Genomic DNA, 22,054 nt, shown 5'->3' with positions numbered 1-22,054 from the left:
TTCATTGTCCTTCCTGCTGCCCTAGACAAAGGGGGATTGTCCTGCTCAGCAGCTCCAGCCAGCCACGAGCTGCTTCAACCCGACCGGAGACGCTGCAGCAGTTGCAAGAAGAAAAGCAGGATGTTTCATTTCTGTTCCTAATAAGGCACTTGGAAATTGTTCTGGATTCTCACCTGTCTTTGGTCAGGGATGAGGAGCTGAGTAAAACCTCTGTTGGGGTGGCCTAACCCATCCAAAACGTTTTGGGGTCAGCTTTGAGCTCCCTTCATGTATCATTCCACACGCAGGCTAGTCTTTGGATAAACTCCCAAGGGATTAGCACAGGGCTAATGAGAATCCGCATGTTTAATAGGACTTAGCAAAAGAATTACCTAGACTAAAATTGATGGTAAATAATTTTTCAGAATTAAGATGCTCCTTTGGAGGGCCCAGATGGTTCAGAGCAGAAAAAATTGGAGCTGAATCACAAAAGTGCCTCTCTCTTTGATCAAAGGTGGGGGGATGTTGTGATATCCACATTATTATTAATTTCCATGAATAATATCACAAAAAATAAGCAAAATAAGCTCATCCTGGAACAGAGGTTCAGGGTGCTGTTCGATATGATGCTGCCAGGACAGGCTGGATTGAGACATTCTAATTTTGATATTAATATTGAAAACTTAAAGGGTTTAAAAATAAATATTAATCCTTTATTAAACCTATACCCGAGTTGGCCAATTGCACATAAGTATTTTTTTAAAAAGAGTCAGCAAAAAAGCTAAAGTGAAATAGTACCAATTTTATTGGAACTGGGCTTTGTTTTCAGGTTAATTATGGTGCCAGGAGAAAATTTCCAAGCTTGGCCATAGGAATATGAGGTACTCGTTCCACCCCTGTGCCGTGGGCAGGGACACCTTCCAGTAGACCAGGTTGCTCCAAGCCCCATCTAACGTGGCCTCAGACACTTCCAGGGATGGGGCAGCCCCAGCTTCTCTGGGCAACCTGTGCCAGAGCCTCACCACTCTCACAGCAAATATTCATTATATTTCCTACTAGAAGCTTGGAAACCTGGAGATTTTTGAGGTGCGAGGTGTTTCAGGAAGAATGTTTTTCCTCCCAAGAAGGAGCGGGTGGACGAGGCTGCAGTGTGACGGGTGAGGAGCTAAGGTGTGTGCTGAGCTCAGGCAGGTACCGAGCTGAGCTCAGGAGGATGCTGAGCCCCAGGCGAGTGCTAAGCTGAGCCCACGCAGATGCTGAGCCCCAATGGGTGCTGAGCCTCGGGCGGTTCTGAGCCCCGCAGGATGCTGAGCCCGTTTGTGCCGAGCCCCGGCGAGTGCTGAGCTGAGCCCCGGTGGATGTTGAGCCCCGGTGGCGCTGAGCCGACCCGCCGCGCCCGCCGCCTCCCCCTGGCAACGCCACGCGGTCTCCAGGCGGCCGCGGTGCCCCGGAAGCCGCGCGGGCTCAGGGCGGAGCCGCGCGGGCGGCGCCGGCGCCGAGCGCTGCCGGGTCGGGCCGTGCCCGTCGAGCGCGGCCGAGGGAGGAGCCGCGGCGGGCGCGGGGAGAGCGGCGGCGGCCCCGGCCCAGCGCAGCCCGGCCCGGCCCGCCCCGCCCGGGGAGCGCAGCGCCGGAGCAGGTACGGGCGAGGGGTCGCGGCGCCGCGGAGTCCCGGCGGTCGGTTCGCCGTGGCCCGGCAGGCCGGTCGCGGCGGAAGCTTCGCCGGGCTCGCCGGTCCAGCCCTCCCGGTGCGGCGGGAGCGGCTCCGCCGGGCGGAGGAGCCGCCGTGGAGCAGCCCGAGGGACCCCCGGCAGGGTGGAGGCCCTCGGGGGTCGCAGCTCCTCCTGGGGCGTGGGCGAGCGGGGCGGGTTCGGGGTATGTGCGCTGGCGCCGGCCAGGGGATGGAAAGGGGGGATTTTGGAGTGGGGGGAGTCTGGCAGCCCTCCCTTGGGGGCTGGGGGGCTGTGCCAGTAGTGCGGGACAGGGATCTGCTGCGGGAGGAGCTGGAGGTGCCTTGGGAGCTCCTGAACCTGGTGGTATGCCCAGTGTGAGGAAGTGAAGTGCTCTGTGTAAGTGGAAGTTTATCGGCAACTTATTTGTGTGAAGAAGTTGTATATGTCCCCTACACCTGGGCATCTTTTATTTCCAGGTGCTGCTTGACACAGTGTGGAGCTCTGAGGGCTGGGCTTAGCTGTCTTGTCCAAGTCATGGAATCACAGGATGGTTTGGTTTGAAAGGGACCTTAAAGCCCATCTCATTCCACCCCTGTCCCATGGGCAGGGACACCTAGTAGACCGGGTTGCTCCAAGCCCCATCCAACCTCGCCTTCAACACTTTAACGGGTGGGGCAACCAGCACAACCTGGCTCATGAGGTTGACTCTTACCTTCCCAGCGTTTCTCTGCTGCTGGCCATCCTCTTCGGCCTTTCTCAACACTGACTATTCAGCTCGTAGGAAGCATCGTGAGCAGACTCCAAGCTTGCGATCTGTCAAGCTGCCTTCTGTGTCCCAACTTCATGTGGAGTTTTTCTCCTTTCCCTGTTTCTCATTACCGAGCTCACAGTGACCTGCTTGAAGTCCCACTGTCATGGGTGTGACCTCAAACTTGATTTTTTTTTTTTATCAATGACCTAATGCTTGTGTGTAACCAGCTTGTGCTGCCACTCCCCAAGTTCTTCAGGACTTGCCTTTTCCTTCTCTCAGCTCCCCAGCTGTTCACTGTGATTTACCCAACTAAACCATCTCTGTATCCTCGGTTCACTACTGTGTTGGTAACTTGGTCTCTGCTGGGAGACGACAGGGGGTGAACTGGGAATGATGAGCTTTGTTCCCATTTGTCCTTACCAAAGAGAAGCTCTTGTCAGATATTAGCAGCAGTTTCCCACAGACACATTCCAAAAAATACAGAGAGTGCCTTTGAGTTACAAGTTTGTGGAGATTCAGGCAGCAAAATCCATGAAGGATTCTTGCTGCTTGCAAGTGGCTGAAGTTTTGGAAGTGCTGCTATGGTGGTAAAGTGTTACTGATGGGAGAATTTGGGTTTCATGAGGTTGCTGTTGTAGAGAGATGCACACAGTGGTTGTCTCCACATGAAGCTGGGTTCACATTGGAGCTCTTGGAATAAGCCGTGAGCTGGAGATGCCACCAGTGATAAATATCAGCAGGAGTTGTTGGACCGGGAAAGTGACCACTGGCAAGTTGGGCCCAGAGAAGAAAAGAATTTGAATATTGTGGTGTGTAGAAAAAAAATGATTCTCAGTAAAAAAAACCCGTGGATGTACTTAGGAAGCATGGAGGATGGAGGTGAGAGCTGGCCAGGGAAATCTCTGCTCTCCATGTTGAAGTAGCAGCATCCCAGCACTGCTGATATTCCAGCCTTTTGGCAAAAATCTTGCCGACTCCACTGAAATTGTGGACTATTGACTTGATAAAATCGGGCTTTATGCTCACACACTGTGTAAGGGCCTAAACTTTTATTTAGAGTGTTTCTTCAAACAGCGCCTGCCCTGAAATCACTTTTTCTGGATTTGGCTGGTGCCTCTTATTTTTTTAAGAGCTGTTGGGTGGTGAGGAAAAGGAGGCTCAGCTCTTTGCTTTCTCCTGCAGGTCTATGACTGAATGTTTTTAACTTCTACCCAAAAGTCCTTGCAGGTTTGGGCCAGTTTGGGCTTCTTGCTGTGTTTAATGTGTGGAAAGTTCTGTTATCTGGCCACAATGGCTGGAAACTCACTCCAGGTTCCCACAATCTGTGGCTGGTACGTACCTGTCTGTGTTTGTGCCAGTGTTGCTTCCTAAAATCAGCTCCTCTCTCTGCTGGTGCTTTCAGAAGCTTGGCTCAACTCTTGGCTCCTTATTTCCAAGCCACACACATCACCCTTGCAGTTGTTCTGTTCCATGTTCTCGGTCAACCTCCTCCCTGCACGTGTTTGCTCAGAGCTAATCCCTGAGCAGAGCAAGGCCTGGAATGGCAGGGGAGGACTCTCTGGGATGCTGTGCCATGTGTTGGGAATTCCTTTGTGCCTGTATCCTTTGTGTCTGAGTCAGAGTGGTGGCTCACAGGTCGCGGTGACAAGTTAATACCCTGTGTCTTTCTCTTTTTTCCTTGGATTAAAGAGCTTTCCAGTTCATAGTAGCATTTCTTGTGAAGTTTGAAGTGTGTGACCTTGCCTCATTCCAGCCCATCTATCTTGCTTTTCCTTAGGAGTTTTTAAGCTGTTCCAGTTCTCTATTGACAAACATGACTTGCTATTCCAGAGTCACTATTGGAAAATATTTGATCAGGTTCAGAGCTCCACTGCGAGGGGAGCTGTGAGCTGGGCAAGATCCTCAGTCCATCCCAGTCCACAGCCACTTGCTGCTTCCCTACCCCGACACTGCCCTTTTTTTTGTGGTTTTTAAACTCATTTCCAGCTCTTTGGAAGCAATCAGCTGCTGCGTATTTTCAGGTTAACAGATGAAATCCTGTGTAATGCCTTAAAAAGTGCTACCAGATAAGACCAGGAATCCATCTGGCCTGGTATCCTGCTCATTGGTAACCAGGAGCAGATGCCTGGGGAGGGGAGAACACGAACACAGCAGATCTAATCTGGGGAAATAGATCTTTATTTTTCTCTCTCCAGCAGTTCATGACCTCCCTGAGGCAGGTGTTGAATTTAGGAACCTTCACACTTTTTTTCATGATATTCATGATTTTAGGAAACTACTTCTTCTATTCCTAGTGGTCTCTTGGCTGAATTGTCCCATATATTTAGACTTTCCCTTCCACATTTCTTCTCCCTCTTCATGTCATTGCCAGCTCTGCTCCAGCCTCCTTGAGACAGGTGTGGCAGGAGGGGCAGCACAGGTGTAAAGGGGAGGTTGGCAGAGGTGCTGATCAGCTCAGTGGGTGATATTTATGGTGCAGGTGCCTCTTGAGAGGTGTTTTAGAAGTATTTTATCCTATATTATTGTCTCTGTAATTACAGACTTTTCTGTAAAAACCATGGGTTTTGTGGAATACTCAGCTCTAGTCCTGCTCTCCAGGGTTGGCTTGAGTTCAGTCTGTCATATTTTTTGAAGTCAAAGTTAGGGTGGTTGTTCCTGATGTGCTGTGCTGTGAATTGTATCACCCACTCGCATCACGAGATTTTACTGCAATTCCTTGGAGTCATGGCTCTTATTTACTGATCATCCTGAATTATTCAGAGTAGCAAATGTTGTCATCTTAGTAAGTGCACAACTCAGTGTCGTTGAGCAGAATCCTTTGGCGAGTCCCTTCTGCTGCAAAATCAACCAGTGATGTGTTCTTCTCCCTTCCTTACCCTTTTTTACCACTTATTTATGTACATGAAGGATTTTTCCTTTTATCCTTTAGACTTTTATTCTCCAAAGAGCTTTGAAGGATCCTGCCGTGTAGGATTCTTGATTTTTTTTTTTTTCAGTGGAGCATATCAGCTGCCTTTCCCTTTTTCACATGCCCATCCGCTGCATAAGGAAGAAGGAAGAAAAGACAACAGTCCCTAACTGACTCCTGAGACATGACTTCATTTTCACAGTATAATCAGCCGTGCAGCCATTTAGGCCAGGTTCAGGCCAGCTCTGGTTTGCCTGGTGCGGGGTGGTCCAGATGGCCTGAATTGTTCTGTGAAAGCTGGGCTAAGTGTCCTTCAGGTACCAGCTTTAACCAACGGGCACTTCCCCATCCTTCTCCTGCATGACTTTGAGTATAAAGGGAGGGTGTTGCTGTCACTTTGTCTTCTAAGTGGTCCTTTGCCACCCAAAGCGTGGTGTACTTGGATTCTGGGGTCAAACAGGGAGAGTGGAGGTGGCCAAGCTCAGCACAGCAGGTGTTTTAACTTTTGGGAGACACTGTCTATTGATTCTTTAACCCAATAATAAATCATGTGATTTCTAACCTTTTTTGTTGTTGTTGTTTTCTTAATAAAACCATATAAATTTAGATTTTGTTTCTTTCTGGGACGCTTAGCTTTGCTGTACAGAATGCATTGGCTTTGATTACTTCTGTGGCACAGTCAAATAGCATCACAGGTTTCCCACCAATATTCCAGCTGCCCTCCAAGGTGAAGGCAGGAAGTAGTTTAGATTAGAGATGAGGAAGAAATTCTTGGCTTTGAGGGTGGTGAGGCCCTAGCACTGGTTACTCAGGGAAGCTATGGCTGCCCCATCCGTTGAAGTGTTGAAGGCCAGGTTGGATAGGGTTTGAAGCAGCCTCGTCTAGTGGAAGGTGTCCCTGCCCATGGCAGGAGGGTGGAACGAGATGAGCTTTAATGTCCCTTTCAACCCAAACTACTCCATGGTTCTATGAATTGCTGCTTCTCTCATCCATTGCTGGGGAAGAGTCACTTTATGCTCTTTAAGAACTTTGTCCTGGCATTTCACACTGATCTGACACTGGCACCGGTGACATAGGTGACATGGAGCCTGTTCAGCACCATGTCTCCTGCTCATGCAGCCTGCTTGTGACAGTGTGACCAGCTGCTGTGACACTGAGGTGTCAGAGACTCTATTTTTCTGGTTTAAGCTTGGAATTCTGATTTACAGGGGATTTCTTGCTGACTCAAAAACCCTAAGTTACTCAAATGATGGTGTCATCTTAGGTCCTCTAAGCATTTGCTTAGTCCCTGTGTTCTTTAAATGTTCTATTGGCTTGTCTCTCCACAACACTACTCTCCACAGTGTTTTGAATGAACCTGCTACATCCGTGTTAGCATTTTAAAACCAGATATTTGACTTGTACTCTACTGACTTTTTTTTAGCTATGGATTTTTGCATGGCTAATTGTCATCCCATCTGTGGGAGTTCTTGAGAAGATGAGGTTCTTATGAATCAGCTTCTTTACCCCCAAAGCTGTGTCATCCTCCAGATACATCCTCCTCTGGAACTGCTGGCTTTCTCTGCTCCTCTTCTGCATCTGTCTTGACTGATCCATTGATCCATTCAGTCCTTGTTCTTTTACAAGCTTCCAGTCATCCCAAAACCTTCCCAGTTCCTAATGAATCTAAGCACGAGTGTGAGAGCAGTTCTTTGAGATGCTGTCACGCAGCTCTTGGTCGTTGCCTTCCTGTTCTCAGCCTAAATTTTGCATTCAGAAACTTCCCCATCTTTTGCTGACCGTTTCCATGTGGACCACAGGCAGCGGCTCCTTCCCGATGTTATTTAGTTGTTGCTGCACAAACAGGGACTTGCTGCAGACACATCCTTTGGAGTCCTGCAGAGTTCCTGCTTTTGATGAAACTTTGGCAGTGGTCACCTTGACCTGAGACAGCCCTGAAAGCTTCAGTCTTCAGAGTCAGAAAGGGCAGCGTGGAATGCACGGATTGCACCTCAAAGGGTGGGATTCTCCCCCTCTATTCCACTCTTATGAGACCTCACCTGGAGCACTGTGTCTAGCTCTGGGGTCCTCAATGCAAGAAAGACATGGACCTGATGGATGGGGTCCACAAAAATGGTCCAAGGGCTGGAGCTGCTCTGCCGTGGAAAGAGGTTGAGTTAGGATGGTCACCCTAGAGAAGAGAAGGCTCCAGGGAGACCCCTTCCAGTGCCTAAAGGGGCTCTAAGAGAGCAGGAAGGGTACTTTGAACAAGGGCCTGGAGGGGACAGGTCGGGGAGAATGGCTTCCCACTGCCAGAGGGCAGGGTTAGGTGGGATATTGGGGAGAAATTGTTCCCTGTGAGGGTGGTGAGACCCTGACCCAGGTTGGCCAGAGAAGCTGTGGCTGCCCCATCCCTGGAAGTGTTCATGGCCAGATTGGACAGGGCTTGGAGCAACCTGGTGGAAGGTGTGACTGCCCATGGCAGGGGGTGGGACAAGCTGATCTTTAATGTCCCTTCCAATCCAAACCACTCTGTGATTCTATGGAAGGATAAAATCTCAGAATTGTTTTACCTACTTCATCTCTATGATCCATGTTAAACTCCCCAGATCTTTCTTTTTTAATAGAGGGAAGAGATAATTGAACTCCTGGCTAAATTACCCATTTGGTTTCTGGTTCAGTAGACACTCCATACCTTTTAAATGACTACTTTTTCATAGAAATTGGCAAAAGCAGCAATGAAGCTCAGTCAGGGTGAGATTGCCACCATTTTCTCCTGGCTTTTCATATGTTCCTCCTTCCTGTCAGATCCATTTAGAGCAGCCTGTCTCCTGCAATGGATCCTTGTCTCTTACCTGTCTGAATCTTCTGGCTTGGTTTGCTAGTCTGTGAGCAAATCTCTTCCGGATAACAGCTTAATAGCCTGAAGAGTTGACAGCAATTCCACCCTGAAGATCAGCCTGACAGTTTCTGTGTTGTGGAAGACAATTGAATAGCTTGACTTTACTACTCCAATCATTTAACGCAGGAATCGGGGATATTCAGTGGGGAGATGGGAAAACTGTTTTCTTCTCTGCCTCTGTTCTCCTGCTCCTTTTTTTTTTTTTTTTTTCCCCTTATGAGTATATTAGGACATTCCTTTAGGCTGGGAAAATTGTGGCTGTTTACAAAGAAGTGGAGGTTTCTCTGCAGTTCCATTTTTTTTTCCTGAAGCTGTTGAGTTTCTGTAGCTCTCCAGGAGGAGTTGGCTGCACTGGGAGGGTGACATTAGAGGGGGTCACATCTGCTGTCCTATATATGTGTTTTAATGTCTAGCAATAAAGCCTGGTGAGTTCCTGCAGTTTGTGATGGGGCTAATTCCAGAAAATTCTGGAATACCTGCTTCCTATAGAGCTACTTCTTTTTCCCGGCCCACAAGGAATTGCTGTGCGTCAGTGCTGAAGGTAGTTAAATCAAGTTGTAGGAAAAACCTGCTTGAGCTCTGTGAAACCAACCTGTCTGAAGTGTTCCTTGGAGCTACTTATTTTATGTTGGAAAATCTGGTCACTTCCATCCCAGCAATTTGCTGCGGAGTTCAGTTCACGATTTAACTTCCCTGTGTCCTGGGCTCATCCCACAGCTTGGGCAGTAGGGGAGGGGGGATTCTGCCCCCTCAGGTGAGACCCACCTGAAGAGCTACCTCCAGCTCTGGGGTCCAACAGCAGAAAGACACAGAGCTGCTGGAGCGAGTTCAGAGGAGGCCACGGAGCTGCTCCAAGGGCTGGAGCCCCTCTGCTCTGGAGCCAGGCTGGGAGAGCTGGGGGTGTTCAGCTGGAGAAGAGAAGCTCCAGGGAGACCTGAGAGCCCCATCCAGTGTCTAAAGGGGGCTCCAAGAGAGCTGGAGAGGGACTGGGGACAAAGGTGTGGAGAGACAGGCTAAGGGGGAATGGCTTCCCACTACCAGAGGGCAGGGTTAGATGGGATACTGGGAAGGAATTGTTGAGTGTGAGGGTGGTGAGGCCCTGGCACAGGTAACATCTTGTTTGTAGAAATAAGCCAAACTCAGTGTTCCTTGGCTTTGCACATTCATTTCCGAGTTACAAGTCAGAGTATGGATTCAGATGCTGCTGGTTTTTGTCCTTCATATTAACGGAGAGCTCGCAGAAGGGATGAAGGTGTGTATGAATGACCATAGAACCATTGAGTTGTTTAAGTTGGGAAGACCTTTAAGATCATTGAGCCCAACTGTTAATGTTAATTCTCTTGGAGAAAAATTCCTTAGGTGGGTTTTGGAAGAGTAGCAATTTCAAACATCTCAGATTTGTTGGATCTTCAAACTTTCATTTCTTGTGACTCAAAATTCCTTGTAGATCTTTCTTATGCTTATTTAGGTTTATTTTAAAAAATGAGAGGAAGTCCTCTAAAATAGGGTTTGTAATATTATTCATTTACAGTGGCAGTTCTGGCAAGTGTCATGAAAGAACTCAACTCTTTGAAAAGTTTGGTACAAGCTGCTTCATTGTGTTGCCAAAATCCTATTTTGGCTAAGCTGGCTGTCCTTAGGTACTGTGTAACTGTCTTCTTTTCTAATGCGCCAGGGCAGTTTACTTTCTACAGCTTGTTTTTATTTCCTAGATCTTAAAAGACCAAGTTTCAATGAGCAAATGAACCTTCAGAACATGTAATGTCTTATTTAATGAAGCAGATGCCACAGGCTTTGTAGTTGTCTCTTTTCAAGTCCAGGTTAGACTTCAAAGGTCCCACCATTAGGAGGCTCATGCTGACTCGTTCCTGCTGTTGCTTTTTGGCAGGGCTGCACAAGCAGGTCACAATACTCTGGTTTGTGCTGGGAGGGAGGGACTGGGCCAACACATGCTTTAAGTAACTTCTTAGATGGAAATAAATGCTCCCAAAATACCTGCTGTGTGCACATCCTCCAGGTAGTGAGGTTCTTGGAAGTGTCCAAGACCAGGTGGGAGAGAGCTTGAAGCAACCTCGTCTAGTGGAAGGTGTTCCTATCCATGACAGGGAGTGAGACAAGATGGCCCTTAAGGTCCCTTCCAATCCAAATCAGTCTGTGATTTTATGATTCTTCCCCACCACAAATAGTGCTTGCTTCTGTGGTTGCACTCCCATTTTGAGAGCCATGGACTAGCTGAGCTGGCTTGGCTTCAGTGCCAGGTTGGATGCTTGGATGCTTTGGAGACCCTCGGGTTCTCCAAATGATCATCCTGAAGCTGAGATCAGACCTGTAGCCACTTCGACATCTGATACTGTTTCCCAGCTGTCCTCTGTTTGGAAGGGTTTTGACAAGTTTCTCATTCTGAGGAACCTGTGCAGGGCTGGCAGCACTGAGGCTTCAGTTTGACTCGTGGTACATGCGACACCCGTGCTGGTAAATCATCGTTGGGCTGCGTTCCGCAGCCGTGAGGGGAATATCTCTGCTGAAATCCCTGTTGTTCCGTGGTTACCATCCAAAACTGGTATTAGGCTCCAAAGCAATTCACAGCCCTTTGTTGTTGTCTAGATTTACTGGGTACAGCACTGGAACTCAGTGTTTTTTATCATTTCTAAATGCTCGGAATTACTGCGTGTGCCAGAGTGCCTTCTCTTTTCAAGATCCATGATTGGGAGCGGGATGTTTTGGAACCACTTGTTCTGTTCTTTCTGGTGCTTCAGTGTTAAGGAGACAACATGATCTAAGACAGGGGTTTGGGGGTAACTTGACTGCTGTGACCACAGAGCTGGGTTATGCCTGGCGGACTTGTGGGTCTCAGCATCCTCCTGGCTGGGGTCGCTGCAAGGACAGGTTTGGTGTAAGAGCAGCAGTGGATGTTTCCTTCTGTGTTACCATCTGTTTGCAGAGGCGTGAGGGGATGGATTTTGACTTCCAGGTGCCTTGTTGGACCATGTACACTCAACATTCAGTACGAGAAACCTTGTACCCAGTTGGACTTGGTGCTGTCATCTTAGTAAGCTTGGCTTTGTGTGGTTGCTCCTATTTAGTTTTCTGGCACTAACAGGTCCTTCAGCATCTCTGAAGGCCTGTAGGGCTGAGGCAGACAGTGCAGATATTCCCCAGCAGTGTCTTGAAACCAGATTCTTTAACTTGTTTTTTCCTGTGGGTAGGTTCTTGCAGCGATCCTGGACGATGAATCTCAGCTGAGCGCTGTGGTCCTCTCATGGGCTCATGGCTCATACTGATCCTAAGACCTATAACACAGCTGAAAAAAGCTGAGTCACTACTGCCTTTTTGGCTTGGAAAATTAAATGTTTGACAAAACTGTTTGCTGTGACACTTTTTGGTAAACCAGAGCTTGTCTTAACAAACTGTTTGATCAGTCTCTGCTAACATTTACAAAAGCTTGGAATAATCCCCGAGTTCTCGTCAATCCACTCTTGTGTAGCTGTTAGAGCTGTAGTGTGAGGTGTGTTAGAGTAGGAAATGTGCTTGCTAAGGAGGTGTTCTAAAATACGTTTGTGCTGAAACCCCATCTGTTAAATCTTCTTGGTGTCCTCCTGCTGACTCTGACACTGAATGTAGTAGTACTTTACACCACTCGAGCAAACCAGCCTTGACAGGATTGTGGTGTCCTGGTGCTTCGTTTATGTGGCATTCAAAGACATCTCCTCTTTGATGGATTGAGATTGGGCTCCTCGTTAATAGCTTTGAGATCATTTGCAATTAAATGGAGTTGAGTCTTCCAAGGGGTTTACCTAGGGACCAGTGCTTCACACCAGTATCTGAGCTTCCATAACTAACAGACTTGCCTGAGGCACAGGTGGCTAAATTTAGTCTTCTAGCAAGCTTAGTATGACCTTGTGCAGAAAGGACTTTTCCTACTTGTATCTCTATCAACACATAAATTCTGTTTTTCTGTGGTGGACAGAGCTTTGAGGCTCGATAACGCCAAAAAGCTTTTGGGGTTTGTCATTGGACGACGCCTCCAGTGCTGCTGTTGGCAGGAATTAACTCCAGATCTGAATGCAGTGCAAAAGGTCCACGAGTGATCTACTGGTACAAAACCATCCTCACCGGTGGGTATTAAGGCTTCAAAGAAGACAGACACAATGTGGTGTGTGGAGCAGATTACTTGGTAATGAAGGTCTCTAATTGACAGCTACGCTGAAGATTAGGGCTTGAAAGTGGAAGTTGAATCAAAGCAGCTTCATACAGATGCAATTTCTGAACTGTGGGAAGGGTAATGTTTGCCTTCGAGATAACATTATCTGTGCAAAATAGCACTTTACTCCAGTTTCTGGGAGAAGTTTGCAGTGTGTGTGAGACAGTGCCCAGAGGTGGTCGGTTCTGGCATCTGCTTCGTCGTGTGGGTTTGCCTTCTTGTGTGAAGTGAGACTTATCCTCCGTGTTCAGCTTTAGCAGCTTCTCATTGAAGCTGCTTATAATTAAATACATAATTCATCCTACAAGCATAGCGAAAAAGATGCCTTCAGTGTGTACTCAGGCTTCTGGAGCTCTTCTACCACCCTCCAAAAATGCCAGACTCCTCTGAAGTTGGTAGCGCACTGCCAGATGAATGGGGAGAGTTGTTGCCAGGAAGTTGAACAGGATTTTCAGGTGTCTGCCATGCTGTGTTTTAGGAGCACAGTGAGTGGTGTGGTTTCTTTGGCTTGGGAGAGAAACTCTTGCAGATGAGTGGGCCCTTTTCTTTGGCATGGGCACAGCTTGGGGCCGCCAGGATTCATCTCCCCAGTGGCGAGTTGGTTATTATTGGCACGCTGGTCTCTTGCTTGCTACAGGTAGTGCCCATTGTGTTACTTTTTGGAGGACTGAAATATTAATCTGATGAAGGATTAGGGTCATTGAGTAATACGCTGAGTGAATTGCAGTGGGTGAGTGTGTGAGCACATCTATTGCTTTGTGTGCTTCTAGTTGTTGCATCTTCACCAATGTTGGAAAACATATGGAGAAGAGAAGTTGAGTTGAAGTCAGAGGAGCAGCTGCCTGTCCTGGGGAGTCTGAAATGTCTGAGAATCTTGGAATCAGAAGGATTTCTTTAAAAAGGGGACAACAAACTTCTGGATCTTGTAGGAGTTTGTGGGAGCTGCTCTTTTAGCTGTATTCAAAAAGCAGTTGGACAAACCCAGGGTCAACAGGCCTGTAAAATGAATGGTGGTGGGACTAGGCAGTAGGTCCGTGCTGACATCTGTAATCCAGAGGTGCTGGATTCCGGAGCAGACTGCAGAACCTTGCTATTCCCTGGATCATCCACCATTGTTATGGACAGAAATGTTTTCTTGATGTTGTTCTACCTTTAGAACCTCCTGCCTTCCCAGAATCCTGGGGCAGCATGGGGAGGTGGTATTTTTGAAGAGCTCCGGAAGGTGGCTTAGGGATTCTTCCAGGAGGGGCAATGTCCAGCTGTTTCCCAGCACCCTGTCCATACCTCCAGCTCTCCTGTGCTGTGCCTGGTTCAAAGGAGATGTGACACACAATGTACTGTGGCTCAGGAGTAAAAGCATTCCAGGATGGGATAGGTAGAAACGGAAATGAGGAAAATAAAATTAGAAGTAAGGGATGAAGAAAGTAATTCAACATGAAGTTCTCAGTCCCTTTAAAAGGGAAAAATTCTTGAAATTCCACCTTTTTATGCAGAAAGTGGGAGGAGGTGATCACAATGCCTCTCTTCAGCTTCCCTGGTGTAGGATTCATCAGGGAACCGGGCGTTCCTTGTGGGAGGCGATGGGCTGATAGCCCGGAATGGGGCAGGGACAACCCTCAGTGAAGCTACACATGTTAATGTCCTACCCTGTGTCATACTAATTAGAGGCAGTGTCTGTGTAACGATGATTGCAGTGTGTCCCCAGTGCTGTTTTGCCTGTGCTCATGTCATGGCTGACCAACCCTGGGTTGCTTTTTTAGCTCACTGCTCTGTGCCTGCTAGAAATCTAGTTTTAATCAGGAATTGGACTATTAAAATAGTATTTTGTAGCACGGATGAGGAGCTGTTCATATAGTTTTGTACCTAAACATGAAACTTGGTGTTTTGATAAGTTGCCTGGGATTGAAATGTCCTGTTGTGGAGCGTTCAAAGCTTGTAAGGCTTTGAAGGTTTTTTTGTTAACCCTGCAGAGGGAACTGCTGTGCCCAAAACGGTTGGTTTTGGTCCTGCCTTTCCCTTATACTGCTCCTGGTGCTCGTCAAACCTGTTCCTGAGCTGCCCTGACTCTAACCTGGCACAGAGCTCTCCAGGTATTGTTGGGTTGGTTTTCTCCTGTTACTGCAGTGCATTAGACTTGCTCACCAGTGGGTCTCTTAAGGGGAGAAACCAGCAGGAATTCCAGGATGTTGCTGCAGTTTTTCAGTTGCTCCATGTTATGGAGGACACACTTAGGTTTTCCTTCAGAGATGCTGTTTCATCCTGATGCCAGTTCTAGACTGCAGGCATCCTCCCAATTCTTGGGACATGTGTGGATTGTTGTTGGGGTTCACTCAAGGAGGAGGGAAATGAGGAGGGAGATCCAGAAGCAGCAAAGATCTTGAGGTCTCCAAAAACTCCTGAGGAGCAACAGAGGCCCTGAGGAATGGAGACTAGTCAGCTTAACTTAGTGACACCCCCTTTCTTTAGAGAGCCATAGTGTCACCTGAGGATATGACAAGCTTTCTGAATCTCTCAGGTAGTGAAAAAGGATCTTAAATGTCTGCATTTGGGTTTGTGGCTTGTACCTAGGCTTGAGGAGGAGTTTCAGCTGAGCTGGCTGTTCGAAAGAGCATTAAATCAAGAGTCTGTTAATGATTGAGTAAACCAGCGTAAAGGGGGAACGTGGAGCAAATCATCTTTGCCCTGAAGGGTAGGAGTGGCAAGTGCTCCAACAGAGCTCGGTTATCCTTCCTCCAAAAGCATGTGAAGAACTGAAGCAGCTTATCTTCAGATGTGAATCAAAGGAATCTTGCAAGAAAAATCCTTAGACTAGATGGGATAATTTTTTTTAAAGTACTATTGCATGATGGTCCAGTTTGGGACTGACACCTGGGAGTCTGAACTCGGCTTTGCCGAAGACGACAAATGCCATTTTTCATGACTTTAAACTTTACTTAGAAGGGGTTTATCCCTCTTCTCAGAAGGACTGGGAGTGGGAACATTTCTTGTGCAGATGCTAGAAGGATATTAACTGTGTGACTCATGGAACCCATAAAGGGATCCTTGGAAAAAAAGAAAATAATAATAATAATAGAAAATATGAGCAAAGTGCACCGTGATAATGGTAATAGGAGTGTGTGAGCCAGGTACTGTGTTTCAGAAGGAGATGAAGGGGAGCGAGTGGAGGCACTTAGGGCAGGTTGTGATCAGAGTGTTCCTCAAAGCCTCTTTTGAAACAATAATGAGAGTTCAAAATCCCACTTTTAAATATTTTCGTCATTCAATATTTAGTCAAGGTGGATGTTCCATTTTGTCCCTCTCTGAGCTTGGGGCACCCAGACCCTCACTGGGCCCTGTGTCTTGGGGTACCCTCTGCTCTTGTTTCATGGGAAGCCAAAAGGAAACTTTATTTGCAGTTAAAAAAGAGTAAAAAGCAGATGTTTCATGTTAAGTGCTTGTTTTTCCCAGAGCCATACGTTTTCTTTCTTACAGGCTGTTCCTTGCACAGTATCTGCAGCTGCTGTGAGGAAAAGGTTAAATCATCTCAAAGGGAAAAGTAAAATACTCCTTGGGTGGGCTTTCCCTGTTTGAGTTTGAGGCTTTGGAGGCTGTACCAGACAGGTCAGGGCTTGGGGAGCAGAGGCTCTCATGGAAAGGATAAAATAGAGTTATCTGTGTGAGTGTCCTTAGTGGAGCTGTCACATCTCTGTGCTCCCGGGCTGAGAAGTCATCAGACCACATCATATGGAATGATTATTGCTGGAAGCACGTAGTCAAGCTCTGTGCTGGGAATATCTGGAGCACAGTCAGAGAAAACATATTATATAGTGACATTTAATTTAGAATAAGCAGGACTCTGTTCTCGATGAGTCAAAGGATTTAAAGAATTTCATTCTGTGACATTCCTATGTTGAGAGGAGACTCCATCTGAACCTGCCTTCTCTAAATCTTGTACTCTCCTTGTATAATTTGAGGCACTATTCTGTCCCCTTTCATCCTAAAGAGCATTGGCATAAGGTTTGAAATCTTCAGTATTCTGCTGTTAACAAAATGCAGGCTCCTGTAATGACTTAGAGGTACATGCAAGTTCCGGAGCTTACTGGGAATATCGAACCTTCCCACACCAGGATGGCAGTTGAATATTACAAGGTAACTCCACAAAATGTTTGCTGTTTTCCTTTTGTGAAGGCAGAATTGAGATCTAGACCTGCTTGCAGCATTCTCTTGCTGTGCTGGAAATGTGTGGGATACTCCTGAGTTGAGGGAATTGGGACAGAGATGTCAAATGGGGTTTGCAAGCAGCAGGTTTTTCATAATTTCATTTTTTCACTCAAGTGTCAGCTAATAAATGCTATTATGAACAGTGCCCAAGTACAGTGTGGGATAAAAGCTGCCTCTCTTTTTCTCCAGCTGAGCAGAATGAGTGTAGATGTTGGCTTTGGGGTATATTCAGGGAGGAATTTGCAAATTATTGAGTCCAAGCAGGAGCTTTGCTTCAAGTGCAGTGTTTAAGGCATCTGGCTTTCTGTCCAGCTCTTCTCCAGGTGTTGAATTTATTTGGTTTTGGCAAAAAGACTGCAAAATCTACTCAACAAGGTATGACTTTTCCCCTTTTGACCCTGCTAATTTCCATATTTTGAGGGCAGACAACTGTAATGTGTCATCAGGGTCCCTTCTGCTTCACTGCTACTCTGCTGGTTTTGATATCTACCAATAATTGGCAGATAACACTGCTGATTTATTCCCGGCAAAATGCTACTTATTTAGTCTGTGCAATTGAAGTTCATGTCCTAGTCTTTCCCTTCTGCCAAGAAGTGGTTATTTACATCCAGCTGATATTAAAGGGTCCGCAGTGGTGTGGGTCAGGTCACAAAATCATTGGTGGCGTATGTGGGAGGGTAGTCACTTCTGCTGCCCTGAGATTCAGAGAGGATCAGGTGGAGCTAACAGGAGGCGGGTTCAGATGTTGTTGTTCAGGCAGCCAAGGGCTATTGTGGCTACTAAAAGTTTCTGTGAGTCTGGAGAACTGGCAGCACTGAAAGTCCTTCATAGAATATCTAGAGTTGGCAGGGATCCACAAGGATCAGCAAAGTCCAGCTCCTGGCCCTTCACAGGGCAACCTGAGCAATCACACTATATTGGATGTGGAATGCTTTAGTTGAGGGTCTACTCACCTGAACATCCTTTGATCCAGGACTTGTGGGTTGCTTTTCAAGTCCCTCATTTCTGGAGAACTACACATCCTGTGCACTGCTAAGCCAAATTCTGATTATCCAAGCTTGATGTGAGTCCTGGAGCATCGTGTTCACTTTTGAGCTTTTGTTCCATCATCTAATGCCATTGGGAACCATTATACCTTTTCTGCCATGCTGGTGGTGTGAACGCTTTGACGTAGGGAGAGTCCATTAGACCGGAATTTTAATGTTGTTCTCTTGCTCTAATTTGAGAAGAGTATAAACACCTTAAGGCTAAAGATGAGGAGCTCATTTTAGGTGTTACCCAGAGTTTTGTGCTGCTAACTGGTAATAAAATAATAATGAGCTGAAGTACAAAAGGTCCCAAAACTGTGTACCAGCTTCTTGAGAGAACTGAGGAGGAGTGGATTTGTGGAGTCACCTTCTCTGCTGTGGCAGAAACAAAGCGCTCCTTGGGGAGCCCAAAAGGTGTCTGTGCTATACCCCAGCTTTGAAGTGCTGTGCCACGAAAGTTGTGTCTCTTGGTTCAGGCTGGCACATATTTCCCGGCCCCCAGAGGAGATGAAAGACCTGGTTGTGTCCTCTAGGTAGCAAATATCAGTTCTTCACACTCTGCCTTCAGAGCCATTAGTTTTTACTCTGAAACTGAAACAAGCTTCTCATCTGCTCCTTGTTTTAAAAAGTAGTGGGAAAAACATCTAGTGGGGCTTAAAGCCTCTGGTGGAGCCTTGTTCTCTCCCAGTGACAACTAGAAGAGGTTTAGGGGATCTGTGAGGCTTCTCCAGCCAATGTGATGGTGCTTCTGTGATTCTCTGATATTCAGATAATGATTTGGGTTGGAAGGGACCTTAAAGCTTGTCTCGTTCCACCCCTCTGCCATGGGTGGGAACACCTTCCACTCGACCAGAGCCCTGTCCAACCTAGTTTTGAACACTTCCAGGGATGGAGAATCCACAGTCTCTCTGTTCTGTTCACTTCTCTGTTCACTGACAGTACAGAATTTCTTCCTGAAGTGGCCTTCGGGGGCCAACGAAGATGCTGCTTGTTGGTTGTGTGCTGAGAAGAGTTGGCTTTGCCACGGTTCTGTTGAGTGACGCAGAGGGGCACGTCGTGAATACAGGGGTGTGGGACCCATGCCCAGCTCCACACCCCTGAATGCTTCATGTCCTTCTGCCTTTGGCACTCTGGAAATAACTAACTCTCCTTCCTGAAGTGCCTGGTAGGAAGCAGAGCAGCCTCCTCCTCGGATCCTGCATGACTTCTGTGTGGTCATACAACACCAAGGCCCGTTGATTTCCAGCTGAGCTGTGCAACTGCAAACCTAAGGCTTCACTAGAGCCATCAAGGAAATGTCTCAGGAAATGGACTCTGTGTCTGGAGGTGTTTAATTACGCACAAAAAGAGTTAATTATCTGTCAAGAGCTCGAGAGGGTCCCTCTTGCTGTTCATGGTTTCATTGTCATTCTTCTTCCTTCATCTTCCCTTCACACAGGGACGTGGTCCCTGGGTTTTTCATAATGTTAGGCTTTGGGCAGTGGGGCTTTATGGAGAAGGAAAGGCTGGAGGTCGTTACCAGGGTAAAGGGGTACTCTAACCGGGCTGTCCACATATTCTTGGTTGTTAACCATTGCTTTCTGCTGCTGCCAGAGGTGCCTTTCTGTTCTATGCAATGATTGCAGCTAAATGTGATTCCTACCTTCCCACTCTCATTTAATGGGGTCAGGATTTCTGAATGTATGGCCAGGGAAAGGATGGACATTGAACTCTGCCTTTTGAGCCCTCATGGACCCTCGGGATGCTGGAGTCCTGTCTGCGATCATGGGAGTCATGTTTGCTGTGCTGCAGGTCAAAAGCTTTGTTAAGAAAGGTCTTGAATGATGTGGGGATGGGTTTTATCTCTTTACCTTGCCAGTAGGAAGTGGAAGAGCCTGACCGGTATGGGGGGGTTTTCCCACATTACACTTTGATCCTCTGTAACGTGCTGGTCATCTTGTTCTTCGAGCAGAACATGAATAATGCCTAACCCCTGACCTGAACCTTGGGATAGCACAAGATTATTTATTTACCTTTATTCCTAAAGTGAATCATTGTACCATGGAGTGGGTTATAAATAGAGTTTTCCATTCCGCTTCCTGGTTTGGAGTCACCACCTCTTACCAGAGGTTGGGACTGATGTAAAGAAACCGAGTAACTTTCTGGTCTATGAACCTCATTTGGAATTTTTATGCACAATTTTTGGTTTTCCTTCTAAGTTTAAGTGGCGTGTTCAAAGTGGCAAGACAGCAAAACTGAAAGGGTGTTCAGCATTTAAATATGTGGACTGTCATGGTAATTGGATCCTTCTGTTCTTTACCCAGGAGTGGATGACAAGTGACTAAATAAAGCTGCAATTCCTCCTTCCCTGGGAATAGGTGCTTGTGTTTTCCTTTTTGTAGGTCTTGGTTTGGTACAAGTTTGGCTGGTTCTTCCTTGCTGCAGCTTCTGACCCGATCAAATAACTTGGACTGACTTTAGTGTTAAGTAGAACAAAAGCTGACCTTAAATGCTTTGCAATAAACTTAATATTGAGGACTCTATTCAGCTCCCTGATGCCTTTTCATTTGAGGGATGGTTGTCACTCACAGCTGGAGTGGTGGTGAGGTTGGCTTCATTCCGGAGCTGATGTTGGATAATTGCAGAGGAGGATTGATTAATAATAGCTGTTGGGAGCTCCTGGAGACTTTTGAAGTCTGCTCTACCACCACTGAGCAATCCTCCAAGCTTCTCAAGGACAGAAACTGGGAGTGACATCGGGAAAGCATGGATGTGACTTGGACTGGACTGACCATGAGCTTCTGAAAGTACAGGGTAATGGTGGACACCAAATTCCCACATAGTCCAGTCAAAGCAGTGTCACTGGGCAGTGCAGCCACAGCAGCTCCAGGCTGTCCTACACTTGATGTCAGGGAAAGCAAAAATGCTCTCCAGTATTCCCATGTGCTTAACAGGAAAGAGGTTTAAGACGTTAATATGGACCTTTAAACTCTCTCCTTGCTGTAATAGCTGGGAACATAAGGATAGAAGTGCCAACTTAGGCATGGATTTGGCATGCCCACTGGGCACTGGGGAGCCTGGCTGCTTGTAGCCTGTCAGTACCACAAGTCAGGGAGTCTCCTGTGGTGTTTCAACAGAGCCTGTTTTATAGTTGACAGTCAGAGCTTCTCAGAACTTAAAGCTACTTTGTTTTTGTTAGATCTACACAAGTGTTTTCTTCAGAAGGACATTAATGTGCCCAAGTTTTGAGTGGGGAACAGAACAGCGTGACTTTGGTCACTCCGGAAGAGTTTTCCAGGAGTCATTTCCACACCCCTGTTACAGCACACTCCCTCTCAAAAGCTGGTGTTTGGGACCTGTGCTCAGGAGGGTATTTTCTAAGGAGAAAAAGTCTCAAACAAACCCTTGTGCTTCCTTCTGACCGAAGTGCCTGGAGCATCTCAGGAGATGGAGCCACCCAGGGGTGCTGTGTCACGGGAGGTCAGGTTTGGGAACCTGTTTCCCAAGGTGGGGAAACACAGTTTACAAAAAAGCAAACCCCAAATTACCGAAGAGCAAGAAACATCTGTATTTTAAGAAAACACTGTTTTCTGAACTAAAATTCCCATTATTTGTTGCATGGAAAGCTCTGAGTTTGCCCTGACATTGGGTGAGGAGAATGATTTTCCTCTAAGTAGGGGCGTTTGGCTCCATTTCATCCCTGGTACTTGGGAGCTGCCACATGTAACTGAAAACAAACAATGCCTTTTTTGTTTTTTAAGCAGAATGCAGCAAGATTTGAAGTTGCTTGTGTGAACTGTTGCATGGAGACTTCCTGAAATGTCTTTTCTTCCTCCCCAGGGTCAGTACAGATATGCCTGCCTGGCTGCTTCGCTGCTCCTGCGCCCCGGCACTTGCTGACCTGTGATTTTGGGTAACAAGTGTAAGAAGTTACAAATCCTGCGGTGAGTATCACATGCCTTTGGTGTTCTGGAATGTCTTAGCATGGAACTCAAATATTCCTTCTTAAAAAACCTGAACCCAATTATATTTGCTAAGAGGCACCTCCCCCATGGAGACAGGCTGGAAGAGCTTGGACTGTTGTTGAGCCTGGAGAGAAGGTTGTGTGGAGAACTCAGAGCACCTTTCAGGATCTGGAGGGGCTACAGAGAAGCTGTAGAGGAACTGTAGACAGTTCATCTGGAACTGTAGTGACAGGACAAGGGGGAATGGATACACACTGACAGAGGGGAACTTTAGGTGAGATACGTGGAAGAAATCCTTCCCTGTGAGCGTGGGGAGAACCTGGCACACATTTGCAAGAGCGACTATGGCTGCCCCATCCCTGAAAGTGTTCAAGGCCAGGTTGGAAGGGGATTGGAGCAACCTTGTGTAGTGGAAGATATCCCTGCCCATGGCAGGGGAGTAGAAAGAGATGAGTTTTAAGGTCTCTTCCAACCCAAACCATTCTGTATATA

At 47.1% G+C, this 22,054-nt stretch overlaps 1 protein-coding gene across 3 annotated transcripts in view; it reads left to right on the top strand.

The window, feature by feature from the left end:
- Positions 1 to 1,492: 1,492 nt before the first annotated feature.
- Positions 1,493 to 22,054, top strand: part of CSNK1G1 (casein kinase 1 gamma 1) — a 101,541-nt gene continuing 80,979 nt past the window's right edge. For all 3 annotated transcript variants that reach the window (XM_050309326.1, XM_050309327.1, XM_050309325.1), the window contains exons 1-2: positions 1,493 to 1,615; positions 21,438 to 21,541. The gene's annotated coding sequence lies outside the window, so the exon portion shown is untranslated. The remainder of the gene's footprint in view (positions 1,616 to 21,437; positions 21,542 to 22,054) is intronic.

The sequence above is a fragment of the Myiozetetes cayanensis genome, unplaced genomic scaffold (assembly GCF_022539395.1).
Source record: "Myiozetetes cayanensis isolate MyiCay16 unplaced genomic scaffold, myiCay2020 scf14, whole genome shotgun sequence".
Taxonomy (NCBI): Eukaryota; Metazoa; Chordata; class Aves; order Passeriformes; family Tyrannidae; genus Myiozetetes; species Myiozetetes cayanensis.
Note: the sequence above shows the minus strand (reverse complement) of the source record. Positions and strands in the feature narration are given on the sequence as shown.